Here is a 12735-nt window from a genome sequence, read left to right on the forward strand (position 1 = left end):
AGAAAGAGAAAAGAGGGGAAAATTTGAATTTTCATAAATTTTCTAAGGATAATGAGGATATGAAGATACAGTGTTTCTTTGGAGGTTTCAGCCAGGTTAGACAATTTTTCTTCCTACTAAGTGGGATGAGATATTCATAAGGGCATAAGGATGCTTTCCAGTTTCATGAGTACTACAGCTGGCATACCAAGTATGGTTTCTTTAGAATCTAGAGGTTCTCCTTTGAGAGGAGTCTGAGCTAATGCTAGAATTATGAGGCTTTGAATTTAGAAGTCTAGAAGTTACAAGCTTCCAGGTCAACTTAGCTAATAAAAACCTAGAACACAAACAGGACTGTCTCTACCTGGAGCTTTCCCTCCTTGATGAACCAGTGCCTGACCTCTGGCCTCTGTCTGCCCTGGTGTCAGGACATTCTAACTTGGCTTGACTAACTCCAGGGCAACTCCGTGTCCCATGCTGTGTCCAGCTTTCTCTGACCTATGCCAAACTCATTGCCAACATCGACTATGTGTATCCCTGTTGCCTGCCTCAGGTGAGGCTAGCAGTTTGCTTTCCCAAAACACACTCATATTTCTTTTGCTATAGTACAAACACACATTGTTCACCGTTAGGAAAAATAACTCTTGAAAATCTGATGGACCAGGCAGCGTTCATTTTTCTAGAAGGGAACAGTAAGCTTAGTGGAGCAGGTGAGAATGCAAGGTCTGTGGCAGCAGCCTGGCACTGGAGGTTGGATGGTAGATGGAGTGAGGGTGGGTCATAGTTCAGTGCCAGCTGGAGCCTGGGTCATAATAGTCTCATGGAAAATTCCTTGGAGTTAGGGTTTTATCTGGAGACTGAGGTAGTAGCTGCTGCTTTATTCCTGGTCACCCAAGTCTTCCCTGATTTATCCTTAATACCTAAGAGAGCCAGGAAGATAAGTGTTGTTCCCTGGGAGAAGGATTCCTAGAGCTAAGTGTTCTCGGTTTCTGTGTCTAAAGCAGAGTCAAGTCAGCCTTTGGCGTGTTGAACGTCTGTGGAATCTGATTCCTCTTAGGAGAATACACACCCTGACCGCTTCCTGAAAGAGAAAGTAACATTTCTGTAAGCCTTTACTATGATCCAGGCACTAAAGTATTTTCTCTAGGCACGGAATTCTATGACATTCTGTGTATATTGTTGCCATTTTACTGTTATGGAAATTGAGGCTCATCAAGGTAAAGTAACTTGCACAAAGTCACACAATCAATGTGAAGCAGAGCTTGGTTTGAACCTAGGTCTGCTGGATTCCAAAGTCTGTGACTATTCCATGGAACAGAAAGAGAAATTCCTACAATGGGATTATGATTAGATAGATTATTTACACCATAAAGGATTTTTTTCATATATACACACAGAATGCCTCTAAATAGTAAAATCTATTAGTAAGTCAAGTATCTGATTTTGAAAAGATCAAGGTATGCAACTTTATAGCAAAGTGCGTTCTTGCATAAAGCAAGCTACAACTTGCAACTTTTGCATGTCTGTTTTCTTGGCAATGTTCAAGAATGTTTTATTCTTCACTTAATTACCTCCTGTTCTTTTATTTAAGTTGCATTATCCTTAATTTCCTCACATTATCATATTAATTAAGCTTTTCAAATGTGATAATACCTTTTCACATATGCTCAGGAAAATTATGTTTTCACCACTGGGCTATTTTGCTCTAGAAACAGTGATAACTAATCTTGAATTCAAGAAAAGCTTTGAATACTGGGAAGAGAGAAAGCAGCAACTCCAGAATAATGCCACCACCAACTCTTGCCCTCCCGCTCCGCTACACAGCAGCCTTTTCTGCTGGTGGCCTTGCTGGCAGAAGCTGATGCCGGCCCCCGCCCCAAGGTGGAGCCTAATCGCATTAAGCCCATTAATGATCCATTTGTTTCTTCTCCTTTCCACAAAAGGAAATGCATTATTCATGGATAACCTTTCTCCCCTCTCCCTTTGTGTTTTAGCAATACTGTAGACCATCTGAATTTCATGTTGTTGCACAGACTGATAATGGCTGTTTCAGTGTCTCCAATGTGAAATTACTCCATTGTCATCAGACATTAACAGGGTTCAAGAAAACATTTGGGTAGCAGCTTTTTGTTTCACTTAGAACTCTGGCCGTCCTTCTTAATGGCTCTCAACTGGCCCACTTCAGCAAAAAGTTGGTCAAACCTCTGTTCTATTCTCTTGGGGAGATGCCACTTGCTTCTTGTGTATCTAACAAATATCCTACCGGCTACTGAAACCTCTGGAGGTACAGGAGTTGTGAGCACATTTTTTTCTCCATATTATCTTTGATCATCAGCACCAACAAAATAAAGCTGTGTCCTAAGAGCTATAGCTCTATTTTTCATTGGTTGGGCCTATTCTACAGCACTTCAGGAACAGGGTCTTTGGGAGATAGAACTCCGTGCCTTTTTGTATGCCAATAAAACCCCGTTTAAAATGGTTGCTCTGACAAACATATGAAAAAAACCTCAACATCACTGATCATTAGATAAATGCAAATCAAAACCACAGTGAGGTACCATCTTATGCCACTCAGAATGGAGATTATTAAAAAGTCAAGAAACAGATGCTGGTGAGGCTGTGAAGAAATAGGAATCCTTTTACACTGTTAGTGGGAGTGTAAATTAGTTCAACCATTGTGAAAGACAGTGTGGCAATTCCTCAAAGATCTAGAAGCAGAAATAGCATTTGACCCAGCAATCCCATTATTGGGTATATACCCAAAGGAATAGAAATCATTCTATTATAAAGATACATGCATATGTATGTTCATTGCCACACTATTCACAATAGCAAAGACATGGAATCAACCCAAATGCCCATGAAGGATAGAGTAGATAAAGAAAATGTGTTACTTATACAGCATGGAATACTATGCAGCCATAAAAAGGAATGAGATAATGTCCTTTGCAGGAACATGGATGAAGCTGGAAGCCATTATCCTGAGCAAATGAATACAGGAACAGAATACCAAATATCATATAGTCTCACTTATAAGCAGGAGCTGAACTATGAGAATACAGGAAGGGGAAAAATACACACTGGGGCCTGTTGTGGGGGCTTGCAGGGAGGAAGAGTATCAAGATAAATAGCTAATGCATGCAGGGCTTAATACCTAGGTGATGGGTTGTTAGGTGCAGCAAGCCACCATGGCACATGTTTACCTATGTAACAAACCTGCATGTCCTGTACTTGTATCCTGGAACTTAAAATTAAAATATATATAAAAAATGGTTGCTCTGTCCTCTGCCCAGCTATATATGGCTTTTTGAATTTACATGAATAAAATGAAAATTTTAGTTACACTAGCCACAGTTCCTGTGCTCAGTAGCCACATGTGGCTAGTGACTGCTATATTAGACAACACAGTGGAAAGCCCACATCTCAGAAAGTTCTAGTGGCTAGCATTGGTCTTACAATGCTAAGAGCTAAAGTTTTTTGAGTATCTCTTATGTGCTGGGCACTGTTTTCAGCATTCTACATGTATGAATTCTCTTATTCCTTATGGCAAATCCGTGAGTTAGATACAATTTGTCTGATTTATAGTTGAGCAGACACAGGCACAGAGAGCTTATTTACATCATAAAACCACTTGCATCACATCCTTAATATGTGACACAGACAAGACAATCTCAGGCAGTCTGTCTCCAGAGCCCAAGCTCTGCACCTCCTCTCTCTCACACTAGATTCATTAGACAGAGACAGAGCCCCAGACTATCTGTGATTTAAATAGATGGTTTTATTTTAAAAGAATGAAAGACTGTTAATCTAGTAATCATCGCTTCCTTGCCCTTCCTGGCCCTGACTCTGCTCTAAGCAGAAGGTGGACCTTCCATTTGATAAAAAGGCAAGAGGCAAAACACCTTGTTCCTTCAGCTCTTTTCCTTGCTACTTGACTATTGCCTGGTTTCTTCATCAATTTCTGTCTCCTTTCCTTTGTATCCTCCTAAAAAAGGCTAATACCTTTACTAGCCTGCCCAGGTTCATCCTTTGCCACCTCACTCAGAAACAAGCTTCCATTGTTTACTTTATCTCTTATCAATATTTTCTCTCCGCTAAGATTCTTTGTCTTTGCAGAAAACATGTGGTACTTTTCTCCCCTATGCCTTTGTTTACATATGCCAGCCTGGCCTCTATTCCTCCTTTCAGAGTCAACAGGTATCATCTTTTCAGGAAGCCCTTCAGCTCTATCATCTCCAGTTTCCCCAGACCAGGCCAGCAAGCTGATGCTCCTCTTCCATGCTTTCATAGCCTGCTAGTTACCTGGCTGCAGTTGTTACCGCACTGGGTTTAGCAATATATTTACATTTTTGCTTTCTCCACTAAATTGTATACTGCTTGAGAGTAAGGATCAAATTCTAATCATCTCTGGATCTTGCCAGCCAGCTCAATGGCACAGTGTAGGCACTCAATAAATGTTGATTGGAAGATAGCCATTTATTCTGAAAGAAAATACAGCATCAAACACCTAAACATGTCATCTTTCTTTTGATTCTATTTTCTCCTCTGATATTGGCTTCTGGATTTTATCCTCCGACTTCTTAAAACATTTCCCTACAATTTTTATTTACTACCAATTACTCTTTTTTTTTTTTTTTGAGATAGCAGTTGTCCAGGCTGGAGTGCAGTGGCATGATCTTGGCTAACTGCAACCCCTGTGTCCCGGGAGCGATTCTCCTGCCTCAACCTTTCGAGTAGCTGGGATTACAGGTATGCCCCACCAAACCCAGCTAATATTTTTTTTAATTTTTAGTAGAGATGGGGTTTCACCATGTTGGCCAGGCTGATCTCAAAATCCTGACCTCAAATGATCCCCCCACCTTGGCCTCCCAAAGTGCCAGGATTATAGGCATGAGCCACCATGCCTGGCCTACTACCAATTACTCTTCATGTCGTGGCAGTTCGGTCTCTGCATGCCACACAGCCTTTGTGTGTAATCATTGTGTGTAAACATTGGTACTTCCTTAATAAATGAAAAGATGTCCTTTTTGTACATCTGCATTTGTGAAAGGCATAATTTCTTGAGATCTTGGCTGCTTGGGCAACTGCTTGTGCAGTGGTGACCCATTGCAGTTTTTGATTGATCTAGTTGAAAGGCTTCATCACAATATGTCAGAAGACTGTAGTTATAAATCTGAGTGTACACAATTACGAACCATGTTGCCATGTGTTTACATGTTTCCCTTTTATTCTATTTATGTGTTTCTTTTTTATTCTATTTCTTTATGCATATGGCTGTTGCAACAAAAAAGATATACCTGTTTGTTGTTATTATATGAGAACCTTTATGTTTGCAACAATATATATATTATTATTGCCTATATTATTGTGTAAAGTGGCCAATGAAATGTTCTGTTATGTTTCTCAAATAAACTCCTCTTTTAAAATGTGAATAAATATCTTTTAAATAACTTTTAAAATTATTTTTTCCAGAATTATATTTCTGGGATTTTAGACCTTAGGGATTTTCATCTTTCAGGATTTCAACATTTGGGGTTATGGTGTACAGGATTGTGTCTTTCAGGATTATAATCAGCTTCCCCGTGATAATACATTTTTGGAATTTAAACTACTTGATACGAATGACCCCACCTTGAAGTTCTCCTCTCTCTTACATTCTGTTCACATCAGCATTTGGATCCCTGCTGCTGCTTTGGTCAAATCACTTCTTGCTCTTGATGTTCTTGGCTAGCTTCTGTTCGTGTACCATTCATTAATTGTGCTGGACATTCCTTAAGCTTTAGGAATTCTTTCCCTTTCTTTGTGATGGTATACTTTTCTATGACTTCAGTTTTTTCTCCATGGGAATGACTCATTCATTCATGTCCTCCTTAGCATCTATATCCTACTGGTTCTTGAAACTTAACATTTTAAACTAGGTTAATCATTTTTGCTGTAAAATGTATCCCTTCTCCTGACTTTCCAGATTCTTCCAAAGGCATCACTATTTTGCATTGCCATATTTCAATCTTAAACTCATCTCTGATGCCTCCTATGTCTTCAGTCCCATATCTCCAATATGTCATTATATCCAATTGAGTTTTCTTTGAAATTGCTCTCACTTATTCTTTTATCACATGCCTTTCACATGGCTGCCTCCCTAATCAAGAACTTTGTTTATCTCCTGTCTGTCCTATTGAAATAATTTTCCAGCATGTAGCCTCTCCTGCCTTCTAATATATCTTTCACACCACTACCAGAGTGATCATCTCAAACAACTCTGATTATATCTGATTATGTCTTTTCTGTATTCAAAATATCTTTAATGACAGCTTCATGCCCAGTTTAAGAAAGTCCATATCATTTACTTGACAGTCAAGAACGAAATGTAACAACTTTTCTTTTCATTTTTATCTGCCATGGTTCTTTGCATAGACCCTGAATGTCTCATTTCCCAACACACTTTCTAGTCTTTCACCTCCACACTTAAAATTTTTTTTTGATTCTGCTTAAGTTGCCCTGGATCACTCCTCTGTCTTCTTCACCTCCAGTTCTACCTATTGAAGTGCTTTCTGTTCCATGTCCTGTTCAAATGCCATCTGCTCCATGCAGACTTTCCTGATGACTGAGGCTAGGAATGATCTCTCTAGCTGGGCCACATGAGAAATACTGCCTTCTGCTCGTCACTTGATCACATGTCTTCTATGAGACGGTATCTTCTTGAGCATGAATCATTCTTCATATTCCTCACAATATTTTGCTGAGGGCAGATGTGGAGTCAGTATTTGTTGACTGTGGGAAGCCCCCAGATTTTCACTGTACGTCTTTTTTCCAGAGTATTGCATTAGCCTCTCTGCTATGAGAACTTCAGCAGGAATAAACAAAGAAGAAAGTGAAAATCTGTCATTTAAATAATAGGTGGCAGCTCTGTGATATGTCTGTCATTTAATGTGTCTTAAATTTATTTTGGATGGTAAAAGAGTCTAGGTAATAAATCAAGAATTGAAGAGAAGAGAGTTAAGTCCTGATTTTGGCCTCACTACTAGTCTTTCTGCAATATGCACACATCGTTTCCATTCTTCAGTTTCTTCTTCAAAGAAACTGGCATCACTGGGTTACTTCCAAGGAGCCATGGTGATAACTACTGATTACTTTGACACTTTAAAGTGTTAAAACCATGTGGCTGTCACTTTGGCCCATTGCACTCTCTTCCTTTTGAATTGTCATGACTTGGATGCCTCGCTTACAGATACTATAATATATTGAATGGTGGTCCTGAAAACATGTACACATCCTAATCTCTGGAACCTGCGAATATTACCCTATATGGTAAAAAAAAAAAAAAGGAAATATTACCTTATATGGCAAAAGAAGTGATTAAGAATCTTGAAAAAAGGGGTTTATCCTGAATTATCTGAGTAGGCACTAAATGCCATCACATATATCTTTTTTTTTTAAACCATACATCTTTTTTATTGTTAAGTCATAAAGAGGTATCAAAATTAAAAGCAAAAATTATAGGGTAAGACTTAACTACTAGGAGCATCAAAGGAAGTGAAAATGGGACTAGGTGCAGGGAAATATGAATTAATGAACATGGGAAGGACAAGGATGGGGAGAACAGTGAGCATGTGCTGAAGATACTAGGGGAGAGGCTCTGGTGACAAATTTGATCTTAGACAAGCGCCTTAAAGAAATAATGGGATAAGATTTCTAAACCCTACTATGTGCTTAAGAGTCATCCTTGCCATTGGCACTGTCTCTGTCATCCTCTCCTTCCTCAGCCTCCTTTTCATCATCCTTGATCAACTCCAGCTGGTCATCCCGCCATCTTCATTATCATCATTATCCAGTAGGTCCCCTTCCTCAGCAGAGTCACCTGCACCCCCCTCAGACTCCATCTTCACATTAGTCTCATCTTTCTTCACAGAGCTGCTGCTCTGCTCCTATTCTGACTTATCATTCTTCATCTTTACTGCTTGTTTGCTCTGTTCCTTTTCAGTTTTTCCAGGTTTTCCAGGAGAGACTCCACTTTTTGTTTTATCTGGGTCAGTTCCTTCTTAATGGCCTGAAGGTCATCTCCTTTCAACTTTCCAGACTTGGAAGATCCCCACTGTCCACTCTTAGAATTGAAGCCACTTTTGCCCCTTCCTGAGGTGTTTCCTGATACAAGCTGACATTTCAAGGGCACTACAGCCCGAGCAATTGGAGGAGGAGGAGGTACACGTGCTGGGTAACTGTACATCCTATCATAATAATCCCGTTGAAAGTCATAGTCCAAGTCAAAAGAGGAGCTGTACATCTCCGCTGCAGATTGTTTCATACCTGCTTTTCCTCAGTTCACTTTTGGCTCTGCAGCCAAGCTAACATCTAAAACCTGGTCCGCAATTATTCTGCCATTCTCTCCTGCTACAGCAGCCTGGGCATTTCTCTCATTAACATATTGAATGAAGGCAAAACCCTTATGAACAGAGCAGCCCACAGTTTTGCCATACTTTGAAAAGATTGCCTCCACATCAGATTTTCTGACCACGAGAGTGTTGAGATTCCCAGTGAACACATGGGAGTTCATGGAGTGAGGATCTGTCTTGCTGGCCATTGTATTTGATGTTAAGGTTTCTCACAAAGCTGAAAATGTAGCTGAAGATCAAAAAAATCTCACAGGAGGGAGGAGGGAGAAGAGATTCGATTCTGAGTCTCCTATTCCTGGGTTCTATATGGAGAAGCTGACTGCTGTTTGAGGTTGGCAATGGGGACACAACCTCTCAGTCTTCATCTCTTCACAAAATGGCCCACATATATCTTTATAAGATAGACACACAGAAGAGAAGGCAATGTAAGGAAAGAGATAGAAATCGAAATGCAGCTATTCCAAGGAACACTGGGATTGCCAGCTGCCATTAGAAACTAGGAGGGAGGCATGGAAAGAAATCTACCCTAGAATGCTTAGAGGAAGCATGGACCTCTCAGCATCTTGGTTTTGGACTTCTGACCTCTAGAATTGTGAGAGAATACATTTATGTTTTGAGCCACCACATTTGTGATATTTTGTATAGCAGTTCCAGGATGTATCTTGTGATACATCTGATGCTGATATTTAATATTTGCATGCATGTTTTGACTTTCTTACAAGCTACTTGAGGAGTTAACAGTAACTATGCTTAAAATTTTTCCTTTCAACAGGTATTTATTGAGATTCTACTACAAGTCAGGCACAATTTTAGGTCAAAGTTACAAAACCGATAAAGATCTCATTCCACCTCTCAACAAAGATGTAATGTTTAGGGTGTAAGGCAGTCTAAGTGAAGCGGGGGCAGGCAAGGAAGCTTCCTAGATGAGGTGACACTATACTGAGTTCCAAAGGTTGAATTAGAATTAATTAACTAGGCTGGGGGAGTTAGGAGATAGAACAATTTTAGGCAAAGAGAACAGCATGAACAAGGTCACAGAACCCAGACCTCATGGTGTGTATCTTGTGTGGGCAGGGATTAGCTGGAAAGTTAGGGAATGGCCAGATCAAAGAGTCCTCATGTGCTGCGAAGAAGGGGAAAAACCGAGTTTTAATCTTAAACTACACATAGCAAGTGGAAGGTTTTAACCATATAATCAGTACTCAGTAGATGTTCCCTGAATGACTCTGTATTAAAATAGATGCAATTTATAATAAAAGTTGGTAGCATTGGTATAAAAAATGTTTTCTTACTGAATAGTGTCTAAATCTGTTGGTTATCATCTGTAAGAGTGCAATGAGGATAATTATAAGATAAATAAAATTCACAAAGACATGTTTTTAAGGGAAAGGGCATAGTCTCTTTATACTGTTCAGTTAAATACTGAACAGTATAATGGATATTTTACAACTTGCTACCTTTCAGCTTGTTCATATGAGGACCATAAAGCAAGTTTGTTCAGTGCCAGACATTTTAATGAAAAGCCTTTTGGAGAGCAGAGGACCTAAACAATGGTGCTGCTGTGAAGATGTGAAGGTGCCTCCCTGAGACCACATCTTACCTATGGATGAAACTCTTGTGCAAGAAGATGGAGAAGCAGAACTTCAAATAGTGACAGTGAAACCTAAAGCCACAGGGGCCTCAGATGTGAGCCTATCAGAGACTCAACATGGAGATGTGCTAGAAGAAACAGTGGGAGGTGGAGAAGTTAAACAAATTCCTAAAACATTGTATGATTGTGAGCTTGTCAGAAGCCCCAAATGGAGACGTGTTTAAAGAAATAGTAGAAAATGTAAAAGTTAAAGAAAACTAGAAATCTACCATATTAACTAGTGCAGAAGCAGCAATGCAGTCTCTAGATTCAGAATCAAAGAAGAAAAGAAGAACAAGAGAAAAATGGTGACTGCTACTGGGTGTGATACAAAAAAAGAAAAAACTGAAAACAAAGGGGAACCCAAAGAAGATGGTGTCAACGCTCCTGAAGAAACAGAAAACTGTGGGGAAGTCAGTCAAAGAGCAAGTTGAGGATATTTCATTTGCTTCTCTGACTAACTTTGTCAGTGAAAACACTTTGAAGGCAATAATAGAAATGGGCTTTACCACCATGACTGAAATTTAGCATAAAAATGATGGACCACTAATGGAAGGCAGAATCTTCCAGTAGCTACATGAACCAGCAGAGGCAAAAACCCTGGCATTTCTCATTCCTACATTTGAACTCATTGTTAAGTTAAAATTCATGTCCAGGAATGGAATCTTTATTATCTCACTAATTGAACAGCTTGTCTTGCAGACTTTTCGCGTTCTTAACGAGCTAATGACTCACCATGTGCACATGCATGGGTTGATAATGTGTGGCCGTAGCACATCTGCGGAAGTACAGAAGCTTGCAAGTGGGATCAGCACTGTTATGGTCACACCAGGCCATCTCCTGGACTGTATGTGGAATTCCACAGGATTTAAGAATAAAAACCTACAGTGTCTGGTTATGGATGAGGCTAAATGATATCTTGGAGTCATGTTTGAAGAGAAATTAAAGCAAATTATTAAATTTCTTTGAACATGGAGACTATGCCCTTTTCTGCCACACAATTAAAAAACTTGAAGACCTGGCAAGGATTAAAAAAAAAAAAAGTGGGGGGGGGGGGGCGGGCGCGGTGGCTCAAGCCTGTAATCCCAGCACTTTGGGAGGCTGAGGCGGGTGGATCAGGAGGTCAAGACATCGAGACCATCCTGGTCAACAAGGTGAAACCCCGTCTCCACTGAAAATACAAAAAATTAGCTGGGCATGGTGGCGTGTGCCTGTAATCCCAGCTACTCAGGAGGCTGAGGCAGGAGAATTGCCTGAACCCAGGAGGCGGAGATTGCGGTGAGCCGAGATCGCGCCATTGCACTCCAGCCGGAGTAACAAGAGCGAGACTCCATCTCAAAAAAAAAAAAAAAAAAAAAAAAAAACAAATGGATGCTAGTGTTGATAATGATAAAGCTACTGCAACAGTCGATAGTCCTGAGAAGGGATATATTGTTTGTCCCTATGAAAAGAGATTCCTTTTGTTCTTTATATTTCTTAAGAAGAACTGAAGGAAGAAACTGACGGTCTTCTTTTCATCTTGTAGGTCTGTAAAATACCACTATGACTTGCTGAACTACATTGTTTTGCCTACCTTGGCCATTCATTTGCAGAAGCAAAATTATGTGTATAATTACATTTTTCCAGTTCTGTAATACAGATTCAGGGATATTGTGTATAGATGAGGCAGGGAGAGGGCTAGATATTACTGGCTGGATTGTTCAGTATAATTCTCCAGATGACCCTAAGGAATATGTTCATTGTGGGAGGGCAATAGCCAGGGCCCTAAATGAAAGAGGACATGCCTTGCTTATATTTTGCCAAGAAGAATTGGGTTTCCTTTGTTACCTGAAGCAACTCAAGGTTCCATTAAGTGAATTTGACTTCTCCTGGTCTAAAATGTCCGACATTCAGTCTTGGTTTGTAAAATTAATGGAAAAGAACTTTCTTCATAAGTCAGCCCAGGAAGCATATGCATCATATATAAGAGTGAATGATTCTCATTATCTGAAACAGACTTTTAATGTTAGCTTAAATTTGCCTCAAGTTGCCCTGTCATTCGGTTTCAAGATGCCGCCTTCTGTTGATCTGAATGTGAACAGCAATGAAGGCAACCCTAAAAAGAGAGGGGGTGACAATAGATTCAACTACCAGAAAACCAAAAAAGTTAAGCCCATAATTTTTAAAAACATTAGCAAGAAATCTGTGACAGCAGGCAGTTCTCTCACTGAAGATACACTTTTCTTTCATCTTGAATGACTGTCCTGAGGTGGAATTTTCCCCTTTTGCTCTAACAAAGGAGTTTCTGTAGGCTTTAGAATTTGAATAGATATAATAACAGTGTAAATTGGCTTTGGTTGCAAGCACTGAGCATTGTTATTTCCAGCAAGTCTCTTTTGTATTTTTGGGATTAAAAACAGATTTTAACTTTTCTTGGTTGCCTAAGGGCAAAGCAAGAAATCTTCATCTTTCTTGTGATGACATATTTTAATTTTAAAAACCTCCCAAATTTACATCGTTTTAATTTTTTTGTACATTAAAAAAACAAAAGCCTCTTAGAATCAAGATGAAAACTTCAAATTTTCTGTACTTTTTCTATTTTTTTTCTTATTTTTAGAGATGGTCTTGTTTTGTCACCCAGGCTAGAGTGAAGTAGAATGATCATAGCTCACTGCAGCCTAGACCTCTCAGGCTCAAGTGATCCTCCCACCTCAGCCAACCAAGTAGCTAGGATTGCAGTCATGTACCACCTTGCCT

At 39.7% G+C, this 12735-nt stretch overlaps 2 pseudogenes; one reads left to right on the forward strand and one right to left on the reverse strand.

The window, feature by feature from the left end:
• Positions 1-7653: 7653 nt before the first annotated feature.
• LOC100400164 (heterogeneous nuclear ribonucleoproteins C1/C2 pseudogene) lies at positions 7654-8658 on the reverse strand (annotated as a pseudogene).
• A 1313-nt stretch (positions 8659-9971) lies between these two features.
• LOC100400526 (ATP-dependent RNA helicase DDX18-like) lies at positions 9972-12209 on the forward strand (annotated as a pseudogene).
• The last annotated feature ends 526 nt before the right edge of the window (positions 12210-12735 follow it).

This window comes from Callithrix jacchus, chromosome 6 (assembly GCF_049354715.1).
Source record: "Callithrix jacchus isolate 240 chromosome 6, calJac240_pri, whole genome shotgun sequence".
NCBI classification, from domain to species: Eukaryota; Metazoa; Chordata; class Mammalia; order Primates; family Cebidae; genus Callithrix; species Callithrix jacchus.